The sequence below is a fragment of the Cuculus canorus genome, chromosome Z (assembly GCF_017976375.1).
Source record: "Cuculus canorus isolate bCucCan1 chromosome Z, bCucCan1.pri, whole genome shotgun sequence".
NCBI classification, from domain to species: domain Eukaryota; kingdom Metazoa; phylum Chordata; class Aves; order Cuculiformes; family Cuculidae; genus Cuculus; species Cuculus canorus.
This window is the reverse complement of record NC_071441.1, coordinates 75548262-75560646: the sequence shown is the minus strand read 5'-3', so window position 1 is coordinate 75560646 and position 12385 is coordinate 75548262. Positions and strand designations below refer to the sequence as shown.

General features: G+C 47.4%; 1 protein-coding gene across 3 annotated transcripts in view; it reads left to right on the top strand.

The window, feature by feature from the left end:
* The first annotated feature begins 802 nt into the window (after positions 1-802).
* The window catches only part of SMAD2 (SMAD family member 2), a 57054-nt gene continuing 45471 nt past the window's right edge, over positions 803-12385 (top strand). The window contains exon 1 of one of the 3 annotated variants that reach the window (XM_054054430.1): positions 803-881. The gene's annotated coding sequence lies outside the window, so the exon portion shown is untranslated. Of the gene's footprint in view, positions 882-2760; positions 2904-12385 lie in introns of those variants that run through there. The other 2 variants (XM_054054431.1, XM_054054429.1) reach the window with 2 other exon arrangements.

The following is a 12385-nucleotide window of genomic DNA, read 5'->3' as shown; positions in this document are numbered from 1 at the left end:
GGAGTCCCCATCCCTGGAGGAGTCTAAAAGACGGGCAGATGAGGTGCTCAGGGATCTGGTTTAGCGGTGGACAGGAATGAATGGTTGGACTTGATCCTCTCAAAGGTCTTTTCCAACCCAACGATTCCATCATTCCATTATGGCAGGAGGCGGAGCACTGGGCACTTTGAATCGTCTTTGGGATGAGATAAGGACAACGAGGCAGTGGGGCCATGCCACTCCCGGGCTGCGGGGACAGAGGGGCTCCGTGCCCTTTTGAGTCTCCCATGGCTCCTCCGACGCTCAGGGATGAGATGTCACTCTCCCTTGTCCAAGCAGCATTTAAACTTCGATTTAATCAGCAAGGCTTCACCACCCACTCAAGGACAGGCGTCCGGGTTACTCCCGTGCCTCGCCTGGCTCTCCTCCTCATGCAATTCCAGACGGGAAGGAGCGCACTACTTTTTCTCAGCTCCCTCCCGCGGCAGCTTACGCGGTAACGTCACGTCAGCGACTGCGGCTGCGCGCGCGCGCGTCACCCCCAAACCCTTCCGCAGCGCTTCTCCCCTTCCCCACCCACCGCCCTCCGCGGGCTCGCGCGGGGCGCGGAGCGACAGCCCGCTCGGTCAATCAGCGCCGCTTCCCCCGCCCCCGCCTGGCGGCGTATCCAATCAGCTGTGTGGGCGGGGCTTAAGAGCTCCTTTAGCCAATCGCCACGAGCCGTTCTTTAACTGACGGGAGTTTTGACCAATGAGATGCCTGTACGCCCCGCGGCGGTGGGCGGGGCTTCGCGGCGGCCAATAGGCTCGGGGAGGGCGGGTGTGCGGAGGGCGGGGCGGCCGCGCTGAGGGACCGGGGCGGCCGCGCAGCTCGCGGAGGAGGAGGAGGAGGAGGAGGAGGAGGTTGGTCCCGCGGTTCTCCGGCCGGGGCCGGGGGAGGGCGGGAAGTGAAGCGAAGCCCCAGAGCTTGGGGGGGTGGGGGCGAGAAGGGAGCCTGGGCGGGGGGCCGGTTCCCCGTGCCCTCCGCCCTCTTTGTTGTGGTGCGGGGGGGGGGGGGGCGCTGGGCCCCGAGGCCGCGTACTGGGGTAGGGGGGGGTGGCTGGGCAGCTTCGGGGTAGGGGAGTGCTCCTCGGGGACGGGGGTGTGTTGGGGGACTGCTTGGAAGTGAAGGGATGCGCTTTGGCGTGGGAGATCGCCGGGATAAGGGTGCAGCGGGAGGGGGGGTTGGGGGGAGGGCGCCTCAGGTTGGGGGGGGGGTTGTCTCAGCGGAGCGCTGGGGGCGTGTTGGGGGGCAGTTTAGGGGTTGGGGGTTGGGCATTGGGGTGGGGAGGGGTCTCGGGGATAGAGGTGTGTTGAGGGGCAGCTTGGGGCTGAAGGGATGGGCATTGGGGAGGGGGCTCGGGGGTGGGGGCCGCTGGGATGGAGGGGTCTTAGTAAGGGGAGCGCTGGGAGGGGGGGGCTTTTCAGGGCCTTCGAGTGTATTGGGGAGCAGCTTGGGGGCGGAGAGATGGGCAGTGGATGGGGGGACACGGGGCCGGAGGGCGGGGCGGGGAGTGAGAGGGGCGGTGGGATGGGCCCCCAACTCGGGGGGCCGGGGAGAAGGAGGTGAGGGGGACGGTGGGGTAGAGATGCAACTTCTGGGGAAGGGGCTCAGTGAGGGGGCACCTCGGTGGCTCTGGGTATGTTGGGGTGCAGGTTGGGGGTGGAGAGATGTTCCGTGGGGGACGACGACGCCTCGGGGGTGGGCGCTGGAATGGAGAGGACTCAGTAAGGGGAGTGCTGGGGGGCATCTCGGTGGCTGGGGTTGTGTTGGGGGGCAGCTTGGGGGTGGAGGGATGGGCAGTGGGGTGTGGGCGCCCTGGGATGGGGTCCCAACGCGGGGGGTGGCAGCTTGAGGGTGAGGGGATGCTGGGATAAGGGTGTAACTCTGTGGGGTGTCCTCAGTGAGGGGAGGGCTGGCGGGGCGCCTTGGGGACTGGGGTTGTGTGGGGTGGGCAGCTTGGGGTGAAGGGATACACCTTGGTGTGGGGGATGCTGGTATGGGGGTGCAACTCGGGAGGGGGGGAATAGGGGATGAGGGGGTCGCTGGGATGGGGATGCAATTTGGAGCGGGGCAGTAGGGGGTGAGTGGGCCGCTGGGATAGGGTGCAACTCGGGGGGGATGTTAACAGGCAGCTTGGGGGTGAAGAGATGCACCTTGGTGTGTGGGGGGTGCCTCGGGGTGGGGATGCAACTTGGGGGTGGGGCACTGGGGTAGGGGTGCAAATAAAGGCCAGGGAGCTCGGGGGTGGGGGAGCACCTTAGGGCTGGGGTGGGAGGGGGGCGCTGGGGTAGGGGAGCCCTTTTGAGAGGAGACGGGGTGGGCTTTAGAGTGCAAGGGGATGCTGAGGGGCGGCGCTGAGAGAGAAAGCATGGGGTGGTGGGAGCACCTCAAGGAGTAGGGTTGGGGGGCCTTCAGGTGGGAGGACACCTCGGGGGGATGGCTTCGGGGGGACTGGTGCGGGAATGGGGGATGTTCGGGGATCGGGGCGCTGGGGTATGGCAGGGGATAGCTTCTGGGGAGGTCACCTCTCCCCGAGGGGTGCCTCAGGTGTGAGAAGGGGGCGCCTTGGAGGGGTAATGGCTTCAGGGAGGGGAGGGGAGCAGCTCCAGCGAGGGGCGGGACGCCTTGGGGGTAGGACGGGTGCTGGGGTGGGGGGGCATCTCGGGGCGGAGTCGGGGCGGGCAGCTTCGGGGGACCCTGAGCTGAGTTTACCTGAAGGGAAGGGCCTTTTTCAGAAACAGTGTGGCCAGCAGGAGTAGGGAAGTGAATCCTGGATTCAGTTCTGGGCCCCTCACTCCAAGGACGACGTTGAGGGGCTGGAGAACAGGTGTTATGAGAGGTGGCTGAGGGACCTGGAGTTGTTCTATCTGGAGGAAAAGAGTGTAAGTGGGAACCTCACTGCTCTCCACAACTCCCTGAAAGGAAGTTCTCCCAATTAACAAGTGATAGGAGAGAGGGAATGGCCTCAAGTAATACCAGGGCAGGTTCAAATTAGACATCAGGAAAAATTTCTTCACGGTAAGGATTCTCGGCACTGGAAGGGGCTGCCTAGGGGGGTGGTGGGACAGACGAGGTGCTCAGGGATCTGGTTTAGTGGTGGACAGGTACGCTTGGACTTGATGATCTCAAAGGTCTTTTCAAACCAAGCCATTCTGTGAAACGCAGGGGTCGCTGTCACCCCCCCTCCCCCCGCCCCCCGCCCACCTGGAGAGTCCCCGAGGCTGGGTGGGGAAGAGTGGGAAGGGCTCGGGGTGCCGCCCTCCGTCATTTCCCCCCCAACCACCCCCGGTCTTTGTGGGTGTGAGGAGAAAGTGCTGCTTCTCCTTCCTTTTTCTCTCTTCCTCCCTCTCTGCGCGGTCTGTCTTGCACGGAGAGATCAGGTGTGCTGGGGTGGCATGGAAAGTTGGGAGCAAGTTGTAAGCAAGTGTTTGGGATTGCAGGCTTCGCTTCAGCCGGTGTCCTTTTGTCTGTTTCTTTCCTAGCTTGGAGACATGGATGGGGAATACACGCTGTGTAGTGAGATTAGTGGTTCTCTTCTTGGCCCCTGTTTTACTGCCGTGGCTGTCTTTGCCTTGTAAGATGTAAACAAGCATAATCTGCTGAGTGTTTTAAACAAACGTTATCTGCTAAGCGTTCCATTTACCTATATAGAAGCATGGGAGAAGTTATGTTGTGATAAGCAAGAGGAGCTGGTGTTGCTGCAGAGTTGTAGAGTTCCTAATTGCAATTTTTTGTTGTGGGGAGTGAAGAGGAAGAGAAGTTTTACACAGCGCGGTCTTACGGTCTTCAGTCTGGGTATATAAAAGTAGGGGGAAGAGTAGGTGGGTGAAGAGCCCTTGTGGTAGCCCTGGAGAGCTAGTGAGTAGAACAACTGAGAATCAGTCTGCGTCGGAGTCTAAGGTTGTCCATAAGTTTTTGACTGAAAAACAAAGCTCCAAACAGGTGTTGTGCTCTCTTGAAACACTTACAAACAAGCGGGTAGCGTTCAGAAAAAGTTCTGTTTGCTGGGTTTGCCAAACAAGTATTTCTGAAAATGCTGCAACCTGTGTTGGGTGTAAGAGATCATGTCATCACAGTCCGTGGTTATAAACGAGTTGGATTCTATCTGTAGCAAGAAGTCCATAATGACAGCTTATTAGGTGACCATGCGTAACAGCAGGTTTGTCTGTGCCTCAGTGGTCCTCTCCTAGCCTGGAGAGCTGTACGTTCAGACTGATTCATGATATTATTTCTGTGGGGGCTGGACTCTGTAGTGAGAGACATCAGTCTTTGCTCTGTTCTCCAGAATGAAAAAATACCCGGCTTGTTGTTAAGGTGAAAGGCTTTTCTTAGCAGAACGAGGTTGCTGTTTAGACTTCTTTGTGCTTAATCGCAGTGTTTGGAACTTTCATGGTGCATGAGTAGATTACTTGTGTGTGTTTGTTTTGAGGCCTAACTTTAAAACTTTTAACATTTAAAAACCGGTGAATTAGGGGAGAATGAGAAAGTAAGTAGAGGGGAGGTTTTTGAAGTCCCTTCCCCCGTTTGTTTAGCACTGTCATGATGAAAGATAGTATTTGCTACAAATGCCTTTAAGAAGAGGAAGGGGAGGGTCTTGCTTAAGGTGGTTTGAATTGACCTCAAAGATGAATCTAAGCACATATTTAACGGTTTATTGGGCTGTTTAATAGAGTAACTAGGTAGCTGATTGTTCTGCAGTTTTGTAGGGCACACTCAGACTATGCTGACAGTCCGTGAAACAGACAAAAGTGTTTTAAGTTCCAGTTTTCTTTATGGAAGAAGCTGTGTGTGTGTAATAATCTTGGAGAAGTTTATCAGCTTTCCTGGTGTTCTGTTTGATGATTTAAAAAAAATCGCAATTGAGGAAATGTGGTTAAAAAAATTGGTCTCCTAGCCGTTCTTTTCTTTTCCTCCACCTAGAAGCTGGGATTCATGAACAAAATCAAATCAGTTTGAATTACACAGTGAATCTCCAAATGAAAGGTGCTCTTGGGTCCTCCTCCGTCTTCGTATTCCACTTGATCTTTCAGAAGTGTTGAGCAGCAGTTGATATAATTGAGTTTATTTGAGCTCGAAAAGAATGTCTACTCTTGAGAGCAACTTTGAACAACAAAACTTGTTTCCATCACTCTAATCCCTTTCCCACAAAAGTACTGGGAGAACGGGCTTTGTAGTAGGTTCTGGGTAACAATGAATCTGAGCTTTGCTTGAGAGCGACTGAAGAGAATTCCTAAGTTTTGTTTATATAAAGAACAGTAGGCAAAATTTTAATTATTAGGAAAAGTATTCTAGAGTTTTCAAATGTATTCAGCGCTGCCTTAATGATTGTGTATGTAAATGCCCTGTAATTGAAAGCATCCATTTATGGGCCTGACTTGCTAAGTGAGCTGTGAATGCTGCTTTTCAGATTGGATTTAATGACTTTTATCATGAAGCCACAAACTGGTTGTGAACTGTGCCGAGAGGCAAACAATACCTAGGCTTACTTTGCCAAAATATTTGTAATTGTTGATTTGTTAAACTGAATTGCTGCAGGTCATGCGATGGGATTAGTTTTTTGTAATAGAATGGAGAGTACAGGCAGCCCTGTGTTCAATACTCTCTGGGCTAAAAGAAATTGGCTACTGCAGAAAACCTTCCTAAACGTTGCACTCCACTTCCAGCTGAGAAGCAGGCAGCGAGGCTGCACTTCAGGTGACATTTTATGATGATTCCATGTGTTTGACAGCCATAGTAAGAAGGAGAAGCAAGAGGAGATTGGAAGAGAGCAGTTCCTTGGTCTATCTGTTTGGTCTGGTGCTCAAGCTTGATTTAATTACGCTGGAGTAATATGAGCTTAAGATAAGACACTCTTCAGTGTAGAGTGAACTGTGCTTATTGAGGGGGTAAGGGGCTGGCCTGTTTGAAGAACATTGGTGTTAGGCCTGTATATAAAGTGAACTTGCATTAACTAATTGTTAAATACGGTTGTTCGCGGTTTAACAAAGTGGAGGAGCTGCTAAGCTGTACAGATAAAAACTGAAACAGGTACGTTGGTACCTGATAATCACTTCCCTGGACATTCCTGTCCAAATTAGCTCAGGAGCATTTATTTTCTAAAACAGTGAAATGGAGGCTTGCCTGTTAGACCTGGAAAATTTTGATCTAAACAAGTGAGGTGAGAAGGGCTTAAACTGCTGTGGTTTGGAGTGCTTATTCGGTGCTTTTGTGGGCTATTAAGGTCTTTTAGTTGTAGGGAGCTGTACTGTGAGGTTGTTAATCATTCTGTAAGGAGAAGAAGTTTGCTGCCTTGCAAAGACAGGTGGGTTTGCCAGCTGTAGTTATGGTAATTTTCCTCTCTTGTAATACTAGGAGTGTTGCTAAAATATGTTGGTCCTATTAGTTTAATCAAAGGTCAGTAAAATTAGCATTCTTCGTTTTCATGTCTCCTGTTGCACGCAATTTTAGTTCAATCTGAGTGCATGTGTTAATATACTGTGCTAATTTTCTAATAGCAATATAGCTTTTAGTTATTACATTTGTCTGTAATTGGCAGTAGTCCTTAGTAATTGAAGAAAAATCCCACTTCTGAAGCCTTCATGACTTTGTTCTTATTTTAGTTCTGTGTATGAGAAACGAAATTTGATTCGTAATTAAACTTTATTAAATGAGAGGAAAAAAGTCTACTTTCAAAGTAGATGGTTAATTTTGTTTTCAGTGGGCTGTATAAAGATAACAGTTCTGCAGAGTCTCAAGATGTATTGCAATACTAAGGCATGATAAACTTCAAAATTAATGTGTAAATTGGTTCTGTATGTAGGCACGTTACAAAATCCTCTCTCTAAAGCTGACCGAGAGGAGGCATTTCCTTTGCTCCTGTCCCTGTAGATGACCAAGCAGCCTTCCTTGAACTTCATCAGCTGGTGTCTAAGCCAAACCGGGACCTCCTGGGAGCTTTGACTTGTGAGCTGGCCAGATGGGGCTGGGGCCAGATGGAGCCCCTCTGGAGGCAGCTCTTCAGAGCCACTCCCCACTGCTGACCTAATTGGCTGAAAAGCTCGACTGGGGATGGATCTGAGGGCATTGCTTAGTAGGGCTGGGTTTCCCTTCCCTCGGCTCTCCTTCCCCATAGCAAAAAAGCCCAAACCTATAAGGCGATACTTGAAGCTGGCATCCTGTGACCTGAGCACGAGGAGAGAAGGATGAGCACCATCTAACATTCTTCTGCGGTTGTTCTTCAGGACAGTAGGTGTGTAGTAGCATGTTTGAGCTGCTCTAGCATTAAAAAAACCCAAAAAAATCCAATATCTCTTCAAAATTCATTTGTAGAGGGAAAAGGAAATAATTGGCCCTTCTGGAATCTCTAACAGCAGTTCTTGGAGGTGTGAGTAACAGAAGTGAAATGTCTTTTCTGTTCCACTGAGCGATTTAACTAAAGTGTATTCTATCTGAAAGGGAGGAGACTAGCTTTGATTTTACTTAATACTTTGATTAAACTTCATGCAGAATTTGGGTTTCCTGGAAGTTGAGATCCTTAACATTGGGGAAAGTTTTCGCATGTTTGTTGAGCATAAACTGTCTCCTTGTTGCTTGGAATAGCACAACCTAAAGTATCCAGGAGCAGATCGTAAACTAGTTTTGTTTCTATTCAATGCAAGATGAAATACTTGTTTTATTGCTTTTCTAAGTCTTAATGGCTTTGGATTAATATAGGAGGCTCAGTACTACATAAGCTATGCCCTTTAAGATTTCAGCTCTTAGTGTTGTTTAGCTTAGCATAATGTCTTGATGCTGCCTTAAACAGGCTGTGCTTCAGTTAATGTTACCTTATTCTGAAGGTACTGATACCACAGGGTGAAAGGAAAAGGGTGGTTATTCCCTCCTATTCTAAAAGATCTGAAACATTGTGCACTTAGTAGAATCGATAAATAGTCTTGGCCAAATCTCAGGATTAATGGAAAAAAAAGCCTTTTAAAAAATTAGAAAAATGGGACTAAAATAGGGAGGAAATGAACATGCAGACTCTCAAATGCTAGAAGTTATTTTCCTCGATCTTCTTTCCTCAGGAGCTTAACATCTGTCTTTATTCCAGAAGAGCTCTTGCAAATGAAATTTCTCTAAGCCAGAATACTTCTACTAAAACCAGGAGAGATCAGATTTCTTTATTTCAAGTTTAAGATGAATAAGCAGTTTGATATGAAATATGTTGCATAAGACTTTAGAATATATCAGCCAGAAATCACTTGATATTTTCGGTAGCACCAGTGTGTTTGTAGTATGCCTCAGGCACTTGGGCAAGAAACGTTTCCCTTGAAGACTTTAGTCTGCTAGCATGCTACCCTTAAGGTTTTCTTCATGTTCTATGCCTAGTTATTCTGCGATCTTGGGCTTAATGCTTAATACTTGTTCCAGAGAACCACAGTCAAATGGAATAATAGCAGACATGATTCAAAATGTGACTTTAAAAGTTGCCAATTATGACACTGCTTGACCAGCTGTAGAAAAGTGTGCATCGGGACACAGAGATATGCTGCGGGGCAGAGATGAAACAAATACCACCAACGTTAGGCAATTTGTAAATTTTCCAGTATTTATCTCTTGGGAATAACAGCACGTGCTCCCTGTGTTCCAGTGATCTAAAGAAGCAGTCATGCCTCTCCGGGCGGCAGAGCGAGTACTTCTTGATTATTCAAAGCTGCTGTGTTAAAGCACAATTCAAGGAACATGGAAAGGGATAAAATAGTTGAAGGTTTGTCTGCTCTGTATTGCACTGCTTCCTTGATACTAAGAATTCAACTATAGTTGAGCTCAGAAGGGGGTTTTAGTAATCTCCCTGCACTACTCAGAATCCCAGTATGTTGCTGTGCTGTAGTGGGAGTAGTACAAAGGGAGGTAAAAGATTGGGTTTGGCCTGTGATGTTTGGCCTTGGTAGAAGAGTGAGCAAAGGAGAGGCAGGGCGAAGAATAAGCAGTGGCAAAGCAGATTTAAGGGTCCTTAAATGAGTATTCAGTTGGGAGGTGGCTGGTCATAGACAGCAAGGAAATCACAAACTGTATTGTAAGGATCAAAGGGATTTTTCATGTCAAGCATGTATTTAATCTGCAGCCATTTTAGCAGTGTGGAAATGTTTCTCACAGAGTTGGCAAAGTGTTTTTGCTGGGTGCTGATGGGGAAGAAGAGTTGTATGACTTTTTGTGGATGAAGGAAGTGTACAAGGGAGAACTAGAGGAGTTTTTTTAGCAAAGGGCTAGTGTCAACAGTGGCAGTAAATGAAAGGATGTTTCTTTAAGGAAAAAACATACAAACTCCTTTTGTTACTGTATCAGTTTGAAGGTGAAAGTTACAGGTGATGGATTGAAATGGGATTTGCTGGTCAAAGGTGAGGTACACCAGTGACTCCTAAACTCATTAGGGTAAACATGGTCTCTAAGTCTGTCTGGGTGGATACAGTGAGAAATCAATGTGAATACTCCTTATTTTTATTTGAGCTCCTGCCAGATGTTCAGCAGCGGATATAGAATCACAAAAGGTTTGGGTTGGAAGGGACTTGTAAAGGCCATCTGGTGCAACCAATCCTGCACTAAGCAGGGAAATCTTCAACTCAATCAGGTTGCTCAGAGTCGAGTCCAACCTTACCTGGAATGTTTCTAGGGATGGGGTAGGATTGTCCTGTTGTGTTCTGTCTGCCTGCTGTCTCCAAATGCTTCATGAGGTGTGGATTTTCCGTCTTTGTACGTTTAATTATAATGTTGAGAGCTTTAGGGTAATATGACCAAAAACATAACTGAAAAGATGACCGTAGACCAACATAACTTTTCCATGCTCTTTAGATCAATTCTCATGCAATATCTTTAAGTACTCTTAATATAATTGGAAGTGGTAAAGCTTTCAGGTTTGGCATCTGTCCGGAGAAGCTTCCCAAACTGTATGAGCTGTGTTCAGGTACTTTTTTTGTGTGATAGTCCTTTGAAGGATAGACATGATTCAGATATACAAAATCATGAAGCTTGTGGACGAGATGGATACTAGCAGTTCTTCAGCAAAGCTTGTGGTGGTAGAACAAGAGGTACTTTCTGAAACAAGGAAAAGAATAAATTAAAGCATCCAAAAGTACTTCTTTTAGCAGCGGGCTGTTAAATTATGATGCTGTCTGCCACAAAATGTTGTGAAGGCAGGTTCAAAAGTGGTTGGATGAATTTGTGGACAGCAGGTCCATGAATGGCTGCTGAAGGGAATAGGTAGGAATGTAGCCTTAAATTTCCTGCTGCAGTACTTCAAGGTGCTGAAGAATCATGAGAATGGGCTACATAGAACAGACAGGTTCATGCGTTTTTCTTGTGTAGCAATGTCCTTTCGTCACCCTTGGGAATGGAGCACTTGGATGCACTACTCTTCCCTCCCAGTAAGGTATTTCTTAGACGCTTTATTGCTGGTTTTTCCTTGCATAGTTTACTTTTATTAGAATTGCTCAGAATTCAGCCTAACCATGCTTTGCACTTGGCAGTCCTTTCTCTAGGCTTGGAGCAGTGTGCCACTTCTGCGGAAATTAAACTGGCTGGAATATTCTCCTATGAATCCTCATCGCAGTAGGCTGAACTACTAAGCTCAATGAAGTTCTGTCCTACTTGTGTCACGTTCTCTCTGCTCAGTCTCTGAAAGATACGGGACCACCACTGGAATAACTTCAGTGAAACTCTTATTGATACCTTTGGCAAGTCCCTGACATGACAAAACAATAGCTACAAGGAAAAAGTTTAAGCTTCCCAGGCTCTGTCTGCAGCTGTGGTGCATGTTGCAGGGATTTTTTGTTAGTAGCTGCTAAGGTGCAATAATCCTTTTTTATTGGTTGTTTTTTTGAAGAAAAGCTAATTTTCAGAGGGGTAGCAAGTCAACCTCTGCTTTCTCACAGCTTCTACATAAACTGGATGAGCAAACTTCTGTAAGGGAGCTGCTTAAAGCTAAGTATAGTACCTGAAAGCTTCTGATTAGTTAGGTTTGAGCTGAGTTTTTTGGAAGTGGGAAAGGAAAGTTTTGGGGATTTTTTTTTTTTTTTTGGTCTCTGAGTAAGTCAAAACAGTATGAGAGTTCAGATATAAAGGAAAACCAAAATGAGTAGGATTTCTGAATTCTTTCCTGCTGCAAAACGTAAATCATTCAATGTGCATTTGAAGCAGCCAGGCAAATATTTTTTTTTTTTTTTTTTAAAAAAGCACTTGAATACAGCAAGTGATACGTAGGTCAATGTTAGAGCTCAAGGGAAAGAGAATAGTGCAAAACAAGGGGTATTGTAAAGCTGAAAATTTAAGTAAAAACATTGTGTATCTTAAAAGGGCCTGAACAATTTATCTTGGTGGTAAATAAGACCCTACCAAAGCATGTGTGTTTTCTAAGGCTGACAATCAAGGAAACGTTCTGGGACATTGAAAGGTGTCAAATTTGAAGCTAAAGAACAGGAAATACATGGGGTTTGTGTCAGTGAGCTTCTTAGAAGTGGTGTGTGGATAAGCAATGATATTGGTACTTGGTTGCCTATGTCAGCAATAAATTTAATGTTCAGGTATTCCATCATCAGTTGCCAGTGTTTAGAATGATAACTTTGAGCAAAAGAGAGTATTCTCTTTGGTTTGGTCTTTAGAATTTCTTGTTTATGGTTCTGAAGTATCTAACATAGCCTTGCTTAAATATTGAAGTCCTTTTGTAAAGCTCAGAGTGATGGTTGTTTCCTGTTTCAGAAACCTAATCTGATTGCAGCTTCAAACAGCAGTGACATCGCCACCCTCCTGTTTCATCTCTGTAGCTACCCAGTGTGTGGCATTAGGGGTCCACTATATTTCATTCCCAGGCCTGCAGACAGTTCAGAACGTGTGGAAAAGGGAGTAAGGCTGCATAAATTCGCTTTGTCACCGAAATAAATGACCTAAAGTACCTGGCGGGGTTGTGTTTTCAATGATGCTGTTGAAGGCTGGGGTTGGAGTCTGTGTGCATTCCTGTAACTCACCTGACATCATCATGCGTACTTAAAGTACTGTGCAGATGCAGCTTGTTTATCTGAAGGAGAATTAACTTGACTTAAAAAAAGCTTTGGATCGGATTCTATGTGGGATGTACAAGAAAGCTAGGGAGGGACTTTTTACAAGGGCATGGAGCAATAAGACGAGAGGGAATGGCTTTAAATTGGAAGGGGGAAGATTTAGATTAGACATTAGAAAGAAACTTTTCACAATGAGGGTGGTGAGGTCCTGGCACAGGTTGCCCAGAGAAGTCTGCTCCGTCCTTGGAGTTGTTCAAGGCCGGATTGGATAAGGCTTTGAGCAACCTCATCCAGTGGGAAGTGTCCCTGTCTTTGTCAGGGGGGATTGGAACTGGATGATCTTTAAAGTCCCT